This window comes from Nyctereutes procyonoides, unplaced genomic scaffold (genome assembly GCF_905146905.1).
Source record: "Nyctereutes procyonoides isolate TBG_1078 unplaced genomic scaffold, NYPRO_anot_genome, whole genome shotgun sequence".
Taxonomy (NCBI): Eukaryota; Metazoa; Chordata; class Mammalia; order Carnivora; family Canidae; genus Nyctereutes; species Nyctereutes procyonoides.
The window spans coordinates 6,682,770-6,697,355 of NW_026575031.1; the positions used below are offsets into that span (position 1 = coordinate 6,682,770).

Here is a 14,586-nt window from a genome sequence, read left to right on the forward strand (position 1 = left end):
AATGTGGTATGTTATACACTACAAAACCCAATGTAAATGTACTTTTTTTAAATTTTATTTATTTATTCATGAGAGACACACACAGAGAGAGAGAGAGAGAGAGAGAGAGAGAGGCAGAGACATAGGCAGAGAGAGAGAAGCAGGCTCCACTCAGGGAGCCCGATGTGGGACTCAATCCTGGGACTCCAGATTCATGCCCTGTGCAGAAGGCAGGCGCTCAACCGCTGAGCCACCCTGGCATCCCAACCCAATGTAAATGTAAGGCAAGAGGAATATTCTTTTAAAAAAAAAAAAAAGATTTTATTTATTCATGAGAGACAGAGAACTCCCTATAGGGATCCTGATGTGGGACTCGATCCTGGGACTCCAAGATCACACAAAGGCGTCTAGATGCTCAACTGCTGAGCCACCCAGGCGTCCCAAGAGGAATATTCTTGACTGGTAGTTACCACACTGGCAGGTAAGTCAAGGTACCTTCGTGACACAGGAAGCACCTATTTTCCATTAGCAAAACCTTCCTTGCCTTTCCTTGTTAGAGACCCCCTATGAGTTCCCTAAATTGCCCACTTGGAAGTCCTCCTAGACAAAGTGACCATTATTTGTAAATCAATACTACATACAGAGTCATGTGTCCATGCAATAGGCATTGACTAAACATCGCTGGCAAAAACTTCATGATCAACAGGACAGCAACAGGCAGCAAGCACCAACAGGACAGAGGAAGTTTAAACTGGAAACCCAATTCAGTGTAGCTATCAGCTCTGGAAGATATGGGGGAGAATGGAATAAGGAGAATCAAATGTATTTGAACATTTTATTTTTATACAAATATGACAAAATGTTAACATCTGTTATCTCTGAGTTGTGAGTTTATGATAATTTTTAATATTTTTTCTGTATTTTCAAAAATCCTCAAAAGAAGAGTCAGGCAGCCAGAGAGATTGTATGGGTTTCATGCTCTGTCTCTAACTTTATAATCTTGCCCCTTAGGAGGAAATTTTTATCAAAAATAATTTTTTAAAAAAAGCTGAATTCCAAAACTTTTAATACAGCATTATTAGAAATTTATTTAAAGTGTTAAAGTGCTGGGATGCCTTGGTGGCTCAGCAGTTGAGCCTCTGCTTTTGGCTCAAGGCATGATCCTGGATCCCTGGATCAGAGTCCCACATAAGGCCTTCTGGGGGGAGCCTGCTTCTCCCTCTGCATGTGTCTGCCTCTCTCTCTCTCATTCTGTGTCTCTCATGACTAAATAAAATCTTTTAGATAGATAGATTAGATAGATAGATAGATAGATAGATAGATAGATAGATAGATAGATTCTTAACATTTTTTGGACAGACTTCCTAAACTTTCTTGAGCTCCCTTCCCACATTCCACTTACTAACTTATTTTCCTTAATTTTCTAAGATATTCTTCCCCTAACCAGAGGCTATCACCCCAGTAACTTTTGGTTATCTATCTCCTAGAATCCTATCTAGTAATCACTGCAACTTCTACTTCTACTTTTTTTTTAATATTTTTTTAAATTTTTTATTTATTTATGATAGTCACAGAGAGAGAGAGAGAGAGAGAGAGAGAGAGAGAATGGCAGAGACACAGGCAGAGGGAGAAGCAGGCTCCACGCACTGGGAGCCCGATGTGGGATTCGATCCCGGGTCCCCAGGATCGCGCCCTGGGCCAAAGGCAGCCAAACCGCTGCGCCACCCAGGGATCCCCTCTACTTCTACTTTGTTCTGCTTAATCTTGAACTTCGGATTCTGGCAACATGGCAGAAATCAGACGACTGCTACAAATACCTAGAAGTGTTGGATAAAACAGAAGACATCTCTAAATGCACAACTAAAAAAAATCAAAGGAAATTCCCAGGTGCCTGAAATGGAGACTGGAGTGCCTGCACTGAGGAATGATTTTTTTTTTAATTTATATTTATTTATGATAGTCACACAGAGAGAGAGAGAGGCAGAGACACAGGCAGAGGGAGAAGCAGGCTCCATGCACCGGAAGCCTGACGTGGGACTCGATCCCGGGTCTCCAGGATCGCGCCCTGGGCCAAAGGCAGGCGCTAAACCGCTGCACCACCAGGGATCCCGAGGAATGATTTTTAGACAAGGAAATGGGCCCTCACACCTAACTCTGAGTTCCAACACCCACACAGGCAATGAACCACCCTTGAACCCACCTGAAGTGGATAGCTGGACTGGAAACTACTGCTAAAGCCAGAATCAAAATATGGCCACCTCAATGAAAAAAAAGGCAAAAAAGTATCCTCTACCTCAGAGAGATGACAAGGAAATGTCTTTTCCTGTGGTTGAGGTCTTGGGCTAGTGATGACCCTATGACATCTGGCAAAAGCAAATATGAGGGGGTGCCTGGGTGGCTTAGTTGGTTAAGAGTCTGCCTTCAGCTTGGGTCATGATCCTGGAGTCCTGGAACAGAGCCCCATGTTATCAGGCTCCCTGCTCAGTGAGGAGTCTGCTTCTCCCTCTGCCCCTCCCTCCTGCTACTTCTCTCTCTCTTGCTCACTCTGTCCCTCCCTCTTTCAAATAAATAAAATCTTAAAAAAAATTTTAAAGCAAATTTGAAATTGATCTGGAGGCCACTTCTACAGCCAAGATCTTACAGAATGCCTCAGAAAAGAGATGGACTCCCAATCAAAAGCTTAGAAACAAAAAAATAAAATAAAAAATAAAATAAAAAAGCTTAGAAAGGCACAAGGAAATGATCCACCACGAGAGACTCAGCAGTCACAATAAACATCTCAAGGTAATAATCTAAAATAGAATATTTAAAATCATGAAAAAATAAAAGTGGGATTTTAAACCATAAAGAGGGCAGCCTGGGTGGCTCAGTGGTTTAGCGCCACCTTCAGCCCAGGGCCTGATCCTGGAGACCCAGGATCGAGTCCCACATCAGGTTCCCTGCATGGAGCCTGCTTCTCCCTCTGCCTGTGTCTCTGCCTGTGTCTCTGCCTCTCTCCCTCTCTCTCTGTGTCTCTCATGAATAAATAAAATCTTTTAAAAAATAATAAAAAAATAAAATAAAATAAATATAAAGAAAAAAAAACGAGACACTGGTACCAACTGAAACTACTCCATTATGTACCAGATGTGCTTACAACCCTCAACTTTTCTAAATGCATTATGTGCAATAAGCTTGCCTATATGATGTGACTGGAGCTTCCTAAAAGATCCATCCCCCCCCATTTCTCATCATCATCTGTCAAGTACATGAAATGCTCAATTTAGTCACTCTTTTTGCTTAACAGTGAACTGCTTTAAAAATAAAAGGGGGGGGGAGGAGAGGAGCGCTTGGGTGGCTCAGTTGGTTAAGTGTCTGCCTTCAATCTGGGTCATGATCCCAGGGTCCTGCGATCGATCCCGACATTGGGCTTCCTGCTCCACCGGAAGCCTGCTTCTCCCTCTCCTCCCCTCTCATGTTCTCTCTCACTATCTGTATCTCTCAAATAAAAAAATAAAATCTAAAAAAAAAAAAATTACCCTAAAGGTCAATATATTCATACATTTACATCCATTAATGTCTACATCTAAAATGATTCACTTATTTAGCTTTCCACCATGAGGGAATGGAATACAGATACTGTTAAATTTGGAAGAGACAATTCAAGTAAGCAACTCAGAATAAGGTCACTAGGCACCCAAAGAACAATGAGAAAACATGAGGTATCTGAAAAGAGATGGAATGAATATAAGAACATAAAAACTGGGATCCCTGGGTGGCGCAGCGGTTTGGTGCCTGCCTTTGGCCCGGGGCGCGATCCTGGAGACCCGGGATCGAATCCCACGTCGGGCTCCCGTGCATGGAGCCTGCTTCTCCCTCTGCCTGTGTCTCTGCCTCTCTCTCTCTCTCTCTCTCTCTCTCTCTCTCTGTGCGACTATCATAAATAAATAAAAATTAAAAAAAAAAAAACATAAAAACTCAGGCAGCCCAGGTGGCTCAGGAGTTCAGCACCGCTTTCAGCCCAGGGCGCTCCCTGTGTGGAGCCTGCTTTTCCCTCTGCCTGTGTCTCTGTCTCTGTCTCTGCCTCTCTCTCTCTCTCTCTGTGTGTGTGTGTGTGTCTCATGAATAAATAAATACAAATAAAATAAAATCTTTAAAAAAAAAGAATCTTTTAAAATCTTTAAAAAAAGAATTTTTTTTTCATCCAGCCAGTGTGGAAGTTCGTTGACAATAAAACCATTTTCACAACAACTTCCAGTCACTGTCCAATCTAAATGGCTTTTTCAGAAAAATGACTACTAGAGAAACTCTTGGGCAAACTCAATAGAAGAGATACTTTCTCAGACTCTGGGCATCCCAGAGGAAAAACAGAGCCATGTCAACTTGTTCCTGTTTTGAGACAAATTTCCTCCCACTCTACAAAATCTCACCCAATAAACAGAGTATTTCTAGCTGAACCATGGATATTTGGAGCCAAGCACTGGGAACCTTAAAAAAAAAAAAGAACTAAAAATGATAATTCCATACAATAAATTAGTTGCTTTGTATCCCAGCATCAAGAAGTTCTACTACTATAACCTTAACTATCAACATATACAAGATTTTAATACCATGTAAATACTGCTCTGATTGGGAAGGGGCTCCTTGCAAAGGTTACATTTCTAATTGTAAGCAAAGGAATTCTGTATTTCAATAGCACAAGACCAAACACTAAGGCCCAGAGTAAAATAGGACCAGGTAAAGCAAAAATAAAACAGGGGCACCTGGCTGGCTCCGTCAGGAGAGCATATGATTCTACATCTTGGGGTCAGGAGTTTAAGCCCCATGCTGGGTATAGGGATTAAAAAAAAAGGATTAAAAGAAATTTAAAAATTAAAGAAAAACAGGGATCCCTGGGTGGCGCAGCAGTTTGGCGCCTGCCTTTGGCCCAGGGCGCGATCCTGGAGACCCGGGATCGAATCCCACGTCAGGCTCCCTGTATGGATCCTGCTTCTCCCTCTGCCTGTGTCTCTGCCTCTCTCTCTCTCTCTCTCTATCATGAATAAATAAATAAAATCTTTTAAAAAAATTAAAGAAAAACAAAACAATGGATTGAAATTTAAATTTGTCTTCTTGCCCCAATGGGCTCATTGCTGTTGGGTCATTTGTAAAGGTGAAATTGTCATAAATGTTTCTGGCCTTAGGGTTTTTTTTAGATGACAGCAATTCCTGTTAAAAACAAGATTAATGTGGGACACCCAGGTGGCTCAGTGGTCAGCCTTTGACTCGGGGCATGATCCCGTGGTCCCAGGATCGAGTCCCACATCAGGCTCCCTGCATGGAGTCTGCTTCTCCCTCTGCCTGTCTCTGACTGTCTCTCTCTCTGTGTGTGTCTCTCATGAATAAATAAATAAATAAAATCTTTAAAAAAAAAAAAAAAGAATCTAGTGCCCAGAATACATAAAGAATGCTTACAACTTGGAGTACCTGGGTGGCTCAGTCGGTTAAGCATCTGCCTTCAGCTCAGGTCATGATCCCAGGATCCTGGGATCAAGCTCCACATCAGGTTCTTTGCTTAGCATGGAGCCTGCTTCTCCCTCTCTCTCAAATAAATAAAATATTTTAAAAATGCAAAACAGGGCAGCCCCGGTGGCACAGCGGTTTAGCGCCGCCTGCAGCCCGGGGCGTGATCCTGGAGACCCTGGATCAAGTCCCACATCAGGCTCTCTGTATGATGCCTGCTTCTCCCTCTGCCTGTGTCTCTGCCTCTCTCTGTCTCTATGAATAAATAAATAAAATCTTAAAAAAAAAATGCAAATCAAAACCATAATGAAATACCACTTAATGCCCACTACAGCACGACTATAATCAAAAAAATAAGGAACAAATGTTGGCAAAGATGCAGAGAAATTAGAACCTTCGTACATTGCTGGTGGGAATGTAAAATGATGCAGCCATTTTGGAAAGTAGTCTCGCAATTCCTTAAAGAATAAACTTAAGAGTTACTAAATGATCCAGAAATTTCACTCTTGCTATATACCCCCAAGAAATTAAAAGCATTATGTCCACACAAAAATTATACAAATGTTCAGAGTAGCATTACTCATTACACCCAAAAAGTGAAAACAACTTGTGTCCATCAACTGATGAATAAAGAAAAGGTGATACACCCGTAAAATAGAATATTATTAATAGAAAAGGCATAAAAAATATTCCACAACACAGATGAACTTTGAAACATTATACTAAGTAAAACAAGACAATTACAAAGAACCACATATTGTATGATTCCATACATATGAAACGTCCAGGATAAATCCACTGACACAGAAAGTAGATAGATTATTAGTAGTTGCCTAGGGCTCATTCATCTTTATGCCTCTGAGAAAGTCTGTTTCCAGTTTATTTGTCAGGGTATTGGAGGGAAATGGGAAACAACTACTAATGGGTACATGGTTTCTTTTTGGGGTGATAAAAAAGTTCTAGAGTTTGATAGTGGTAATCATTGCTTAGCTGTGAATATACTTAAAATCACTGAATTATATAATTGGACGAATTGGGTAGTACAGGATTTTTATCTCAATAAAGCTACTATTTTAAGCTTTTACGGTAGAATTTAATTTCCAGAAGGAATTAAAAAGTAGAAGGGTAAGGATGCCTGTGTGGCTCAGGTCATGATCCAGGGTCCTGGGACAGAGTCCAGCATCAGGCTTTTGCTCAGCAGGGAGCCTGCTTCTCCGTCTGCTTGCAGCTCCTCCTGCTTGTGCTTTCTCTGACAAATAAAGAAATAAAATATTTAAAAAAAAAAAGTGGAAACTGTACATTAAGGACTAGTAAGGAAAAGCATAGTGTTAACAGAAATATTTCATTCAGATGGAAGTCAAATTGATTTCCTACACCTAACATACTACATTATAAAAGAATGAGGGGAATGCATACATTACATGGAAATCAAAGACAACAGGAGAGAGAATTTGAGTCAGTACATTAGAAGAGTTATCAGAACAGGCTGATAACTATTAACCTCACTATTTCAAATTTCTTAGATCAATCCAAGACATCATATTCTTGATTTAGTCTACTTAGGTTTCCAGGTATACCAAAAAGCAGGTAAAATAAGATTGTTGATACTACATTATTAATGGCTATAATTAGCCTTTTTTTTTTTTTTATTCATGAGAGACACACAGAGAGAAAGAGGTAGAGACACAGGCAGAGGGAGAAACAGGCTCCATGCATGGAGCCCGATGCGGGACTCGATTCCAGGACCCCAGGATTATGCCTTGGGCCGAAGGCAGGTGCTAAACCTGATGAGCCACCCAGGAATCCCTATAATTAGCCATTTTTAACTAAAAATCATCCTGTATAATTATGACTCATAGGCACAAACTAGCATTAGCACTGTTTCTATCAAACATTTAACCAAGGAACTCCAAGAATTAGCCAGCTATTATCTGGTTAATCTCAACTACTTTCAAAAACACAAATGTATTTCTCTGTCAAACAAGTTCCAGAAACATTGTTGGTGCCGAGTGTGGTTTTGTGGAAAGACTTTACACAATCATGAGCAGGGATGCCTAGGTGACTCAGGCTTAGATTAAGCATCTGCCTTGGGTTCAGGTCAGGATCCCAGGGTCCTGGGATCAAGCCCCACGGCTCAGCAGGGAGCCTCTTCTGCCTCTCCCTCCTGCTCCTGCACCTGCTCTCTCTCTCTCTCTCTCAAATAAATAAAATCTTTTAAAATAAAATCATGAGCAAAAATAGTGTTTATATATATATCATCTGTCAGATCAATTCAGTAACAGTTCCCCACATTTCCTTTCAGACGAATACTTCAATAACCACACCTCGAGGGATCAGGCCACAGACAAGATGAACCTCTATGTAGGTCATCAATGTCATAATATAGACCACTGGTGAGGAAAGATCATTTGTTGGCTATTGTCCACAATGCTCATTCTCTTTAAATAAGAACAAGTTCATTTACAAAAATCTCCGTAATGCCTCCAATGATGACAAGCACAGATGAGGGGGACAGGCAATTTATGAAGTGGGGAGCCTAGAGGTAACAAGTTTCATGATAGCCCCTTTCCAGTCTTTTTGATGTCATTTACCTTGATTTCCGTGAAAATTCACATGTATCTGTAAAAAAATCTATTCCTACTTTGAAATTTTAAGACTGCTCTTTTTTTTTTTTTGAGAAAAGACTATTCATTTATGAGAGAGAGAGAGAGAGAGAGAGAGAGAGAGAGAGAGAGAGAATGCGCACTACCAGGGGAAGGGGCAGAGGGAGAGGGAGGAGCCCACTTCCCACTCAGAGAGGAGCCTGAGACCAGCTCCTGGGACCAAGACCTGAGCTGAAGGCAGACGCTTAACCAACTGAGCCACCCAGGTGTCCCCTTTAAGACTGCTCTTGACCACAACATCACACAAGAATCCCACCTTTTTACATTTACTTAAACGCCACACCAGAAAATTTACATTTGAAGGGAAGTCACGTATTTACAAGTAATATGTAACGTGTTCAACTAACCTCAACAGAGATGAGTGCCGTCATCATTTATCATTTAAAGGGTACCTACCGGAAGCACAGGTGATTTTCAGGCCAGTGGATTTTTACTAAACGCTCACCTCAGTTCTTTGAACAAGTATGCCTAAGTCCGTACATTTTTGTACTTCGAACACAACACAGGTAGAGAAATAGGCTGTAGATTATTGTTTTGTTGGGGCTTTCTAAAAATATCAGATGGCAACAGAGCGTTCAACTCCACAGGATGGTTTACCAGCAAGCAGGTTGGTGGTCCGAAGAAGCAAGCCATAAAATACGCGCAAAATAAGGCTCTTTGAAAATAACTGTGTATATACGGACTAGATGGGAGGGCAGAACACAACAGCCATCAGTAACAAAACGGACTCTGGTCCTCGCTGTGTGTCAACAGGAGCGGGCCCAGCGCCCCGCCCCGGCGCTCCAGGGGCGTGGAACGGGGGTGGGGTGGGGGGGGCACGACCCCATCCCGAAGCGCTCCGCGGGGCCGCCGGGGCGCGGACCTCCTCCGGGACCAGGCGCGGTCCTCGGGCCGGACAAGCCGCCGCCAGAAGTCTTCTGCTTCCAGCTCAGGAGCTGGAGTGGACCTTCCTGGCTGAACTTCCCTGCAGTTACCTCGGCATCCTTAAGCCCCGCTATCTCCAGCCTGCCAGGCGACGCCACCGAAACCCACGGCGGCCCCGGGGCCCCGGGGCCCCCGAGCCCAAGCCCCCTCCGAGCCGGGGCGCCCGGGGAAGCGCACCCGGGAGGCGCCCCCTCGGGCGGCTTACCGAGCAGCGAGCCTACGAAGATGACGACCTGCACGGTGGTGGTGAACTGGCGGTACAGCTGCGCCTCGCCGAACTCCCCGAGCGCGCTGCGGTTGGCGCCCGCAGCCTCCGCGCCCGACGCGTTGCGCGGCTCGCTGGCGTTCCGGGAGACCCAGCTGCCGTTGTGCCCCATGGCGAGGCAGGGGCTCCGGCTCCGCGGGTCGCCCGCCCGTCCGCCCGCCCACCGCCGAGCCCCGCCTCGGTCGCTCCCGCGCCGGCTGCGGTGGAACGCGCGGGCGCCTGCTGGAGTCCTGGAGAAGCCGGGGCACCGCGGGGCCCCTCACGTCTCCACATCGCCTGCCCCGGCGCCGAGCAGGCGAGGAGCGAGGGGCGCGAGGCTGCGCCCCGGGCCGGTTCCCACCGGGGTCCCCGTCAGCAGCCACATGGAGGCTGCACGGGCAGAGCCGCCGCGCCGCGTCCGACCCTCCTCCCGGCCGGTCAGCGCCGCCAAGCCCACTCCGCAGAGATGGAATCGCCGGAGGCACCGGATAGTCACGGAGGGCGCGCCCCGCTCCCGCCGCCCTCAGCCTCTTCGCCGTCCACCCCCCGAGGGGAACGTCTGGCCAATCCCGCGGCTTCGAGGGGCTGGATGGCGCTGCGAAGCCTGTGAGATGCCCGAGCCAAGCGACCGGGGCTCCGAGGGGACCCCGGCGTCCCCGACGGCACCCACAGCTTGGTCGGGATGCCCTGAGTCTCCGCAACAGCCTCGCCCTCTGCGCCCGGCCGTCCCCCAGGACGCCGGCGCGGTCTACTCCCGCCCAGCCCCTCGTCCGGGGCTCCGACCTCCCGCCCCGGTGTCAGCGGCAGGGACCCCGTTCTGCAGCCCCTTTGCCTCTGCACGGCCAAGCGCCCGCTTTCCTGGCCCTGCTCCCGCCCTGGCCGGCAGGAGCGATGCTGGCGGACGCGCCGAGACAGGGGAGGACGCCCCCGGAGGGGCAGGGCACGGTCTGCGCACCGGCCGACTCCCGGCGCGCTCCAGGGGCAGGGGAGGGCGCGCTGCCCGCTGGGGGGGGGGCGGTCACGTGACGCGCGCGGCTCCGCCCCTCACGCCGAGGGGGCCGCGGGGAGGGCGCCATTTTGGCCCTTCTGGGCGTGCCTTTCTCGGCTGGAGCGTGGGAGGCGCCGAGGATCCTGGTTTGGCGGCAGTGGATGTGTGCAAGGTGCTTCCTGGGTTTCACTGTATTTGTTCCTGTGGTTACTGCCCCTTATTTCTTCAGCAGAGAGAGGCTGCCTGAAAGGCTTGTAATTCCACGGCGCTGTCACCTGCGCGGGGCTCCCAGTCTTAGGCTCCTCAGTGACGCCTTGGGTGTAGCTGAAGATGAAAGATAACATTTACGACGCTGGTGCATGGTCCCCTGGATGTTTTTACGGAGTATCTTTTTTTTTTTTTTTTTTAAGATTTTACGTATTTGATAAAGAGGAAGCGGCAGGTAGAGGGAGAAGCGGACTCCCCGCTGAGCAGGGAGCCTGGGGCGGGACTCCATCCTAGGACCCCGGGATCATGACCTGAGCTGAAGGCCGATGTTTGACCCACTGAGCCACCAGGTGCTCCATGAGTCTCCTATCTATAAAGGTATATACAGTATAGCCCAAGTCTGGTGGAATCCAAGGAAAGAATAGTTGGAGAGGGAGCTACTACTTCCTGCGAGCCGATGCAAAAAGTCGGGAAGCTGGGATAACCAAGTGACCAAGAAATGGTAAAAATGGGACTCCTGGGCGGCTCAGCGGTTGAGCGTCTGCCTTCGGCTCAGGTCGTGATCCCGGGATTCTGGGTCGAGTCCCACGTGGGGCCGCTCGCTGCGAAGAGCCTGCTTCTCCCTCTGCATATCTCTGCCCCTCTCTCTGTGTCTCTCATGAATAAATAAATGAATCTTAGAAAAAAAGAAAGAAAGAAATGGTAAAAGTAAGAGTAGCTGAGTAGTAAAGCCGAGTGAGTGTGTACTTCTGGAGAAAAGGAGAAACGAGATAGGAAAAGACGACTAAAGATTTGCTGTTTTGAAGCTATGGAAACTGGTTTCTTCTAATTGGTGAAGGACTTGATAGAGAGCTTTAACATACTGACTGATAGCATTAGGTCCCAAATTACTGACTTTATTGATTAGAATCACAGAATTTCTTGGGGCACCTGGCTGGCTCAGTCAGCAAAGCATGGAACTCTTGGATCTTGGGGTTGTCAGTTTCAGCCCCATGTTGGTTGCGGAGATTACTTTAAAAAAATAATTACCGAACTTCTTGATGATCACAAGGCTGATCCTGCTTCATTTCACTGTACGAGACAGGAAGTTTTTAAAGACCAAAAAAGTCCTCCGTGGCTTGCACATGATTGGGTTCTCATAATTATATCTGCGGGTAATAATCCTCCATGTAAGCAGTTATTTTAAACATTTCAGAGGCCTTAAAAAGAGGAGAGGCACAAATGTAGTTTTGGAATGTTGGTGATGTTGGGATCCAGAGCCCACGGCCAAGAAAGAATTTTTAAGAGGTCTTTGGTGCAAAAAGGTGGTTTTGCTAAAGCATGGAAACAGGGCCTGTGGGCTGCTGGCCCCAGATTATGAGGAGCAACTCATCTAGGGCTTTGTGGTGGGGGGAAGTAAACGGAAGTTCCAAAAGGATTTTCTTTTTTTTTTTTTTAAAGTTCTGATTCTTTCTCAGAACTTTTTTTTTTTTTTTTTAATTTTTATGATAGACATACAGAGAGAGAGACAGGCAGAGACACAAGCAGGCTCCATGCACCGGGAGCCCGACGTGGGATTTGATCCCGGGTCTCCAGGATCACGCCCTGGGCCAAAGGCAGGCGCCAAACCGCTGCGCCACCCAGGGATCCCCCAAAAGGATTTTCTTACGCTAAAGAAGACTCACACAATACAAAGGCCTTGCTACAGTCAAACCAAAGTTGTTTTTCTCTTTAGCATGCCGTCAGCGTTAAGGAATGTTATACTCGGGCGGCCCGGGTGGCGCAGCGGCTTAGCGCCACCTGCAGCCTGAGTGTGATCCTGGAGACCTGGGATCGAGTCCCATGTCGAGCTCTCTGCATGGAGCCTGCTCCCTGTCTGTGTCTCTGCCTCTCTGTGTCTCTCATGAATAAATAAATAAATAAAATCTTAAAAAAAAAAATAAAAGGAATGTTATACTCTCCTGCCTCAAGGATTTGTCAATGGGCTGCAGGTTATAAGGACATTTAATATTTATCTACATTTCTTTCTGCCTTTGTTTCCCACATTAAAATTACTGATCAATTGAATTTTTTAAAGCCATTTCCAGTATCGAGTATTAAAATTAGTTCTTAGAGTCCAAACATGTTCTTCAAGCCCCCTTGCACTATAATCATTACAAAACAAAATGTAATAGTCATTCAGCAACATCCAGCACATTCCTTTAGGAAAGGGTAAGGAAGAATGTGTAAATGAGTTGTTTAGTAGCAGTTGTAAAAATACGTCTTTACCTGTCACTCTCTATTCAAAACTGCTAAGAGTTGGGATAAAGATGTAGGATAGAGTCACTTTTGTAGATGGAAAGATTTTAATAAAGCAAGAAAACTTGGAGCACCTGGGTTGCTCAGTGGTTGAGTGTCTGCCTTTGGCTCAGGGCATGATCCTGGAGTCCCGGGACTTCTGCATAGAGCTCCCTGCATGGAGCCTACTCCTTCCTCTGCTTATGTTTCTGCCTCTCTCTCTGTGTCTCTCATGAATAAATAAATAAAATCTTTAAAGGAAGAAAAAAGAAAAAGCAAGAAAACTCTCGTTTTTTTAATTCTGAAAAGATACCGGTAAATTTTCTACAGCCCCTAAATTGATACTATAACTAACCTGAGTTAGCTCCTTGGTGAGTCACAGATAGGAACTACACCAAGTGAGTTGCCACACAACGGAAACGTATTTGCAGCAAATTAGGAAATCATGGGGAATAACTAACTTCCAAAGCCAGGACTCCTGGAGCAAGGAAGAATGGTTCCTTTTATCTAGGGTTATGATGAATATTTAGATAAGAGAGCAGTGGGTGTAAGATCTGGCAAGCACTTTAAGTAAACACACCTATGCATACTTTGTATGTTATGTAACAAGGCTTCTGCTCCTCACTGGTTTAGTATTATAATGAGGTAAGGGTAACTGTTGGTCACTCTGTGGATCCTGTCATGGTGCATTTGCACAGGAATGAGTCAACGGTTAAGCTCAAACTCAAACTTTATTGCTTGAGGGATAGTTTTGGTTTTCATCACAGGATGCTATGCATGTAGGGTCTTTTGCCTGAGTTAAGAGGTAACTTGGGAAGAAGAGCTTGAGGAAAACTATAGGACAAGGATGGTGGGTACAAGCAGGTGAGCAGTAAAGGTGAGGTCTTGGAATCTACCTGATGACAGTGTTAGTGTATAGGATTAGTTGAGTCAGGAATTAACTTGAAGGGTGCCTGAGTGGCTCAGTTGATTGAGCATGCAACTCTCAGTTGCAGCTCAGGTCATGATCTCAGGATCCTGAGGTTGGGCTCTGCACTCAGCGAGGAGCCTGCTTGTTCCTCTCTCTCTGCTCCTCTCTAATAAATAAATAATCTAAAAAAAAAAAAAAGGAGCTAGCTCGGGACACCTGGCTGTTACAGTCGATGGAGCACGTGGAGCAAGCATTACAACTTGACGTTGTAAATTGGAGCCTAACGTTGGGTATAGATGATGAGGTAGAAGGTAAGCTGAGGACAAAGCACAAGCTGACACCCCACAACCACCCCCACTCTTAATTCCCTGGTGGAATAAGTGTGACATTCCTCCAGGAAACTCCCGTCTTAATGTTAATACTTTGCTAGAGGGAAAAACAGCAGCTTGGCAATAGCCAGGCGTCCAATAACCTGAGAGTCTTTAGCATATGAAAGTCCTTTTGGACACCTTCCTTTTTCCTTACCTCCCCTAACTTCCAAGTATATAATCAGCCATTCTTCATAGCCCCAGTGCAGTAACTCTTTCTGCCCATGGATCCTGCACTTCTGCTTTAATAAAATCACCTTTTTGCACCAAAGACATCTCAAGAATTCTTTCTTGGCCGTTGGCTCTGGACCTCACCAACATTCCAAAACTACATCATAGAGATGACTTAAAAACAAAATCTTTAAAAAAAAAAAAAATCTGGGCAGCCTGGCTGGGTCAGCGGTTTAGCGCTGCTGTCAGCCCAAGGCCTGATCCTGGAGACCCAGGATCGAGTCCCACGTCAGGCTCCCTGCGTGGAGCCTGCTTCTCCCCCTGCCTATGTCTCTGCCTCTCTCTCTCTTTCTCTGTCTGTCTCTCATGAATAAATAAAGAAAATCTTTTAAGAA

General features: G+C 45.8%; 1 protein-coding gene across 1 annotated transcript in view; it reads right to left on the minus strand.

Moving 5' to 3' along the window:
* The window catches only part of GPR176 (G protein-coupled receptor 176), a 130,956-nt gene extending 120,876 nt beyond the window's left edge, over positions 1-10,080 (minus strand). Inside the window, exon 1 of the mRNA XM_055316877.1 lies at positions 9,253-10,080. The gene's annotated coding sequence lies outside the window, so the exon portion shown is untranslated. The remainder of the gene's footprint in view (positions 1-9,252) is intronic.
* Positions 10,081-14,586: the final 4,506 nt, after the last annotated feature.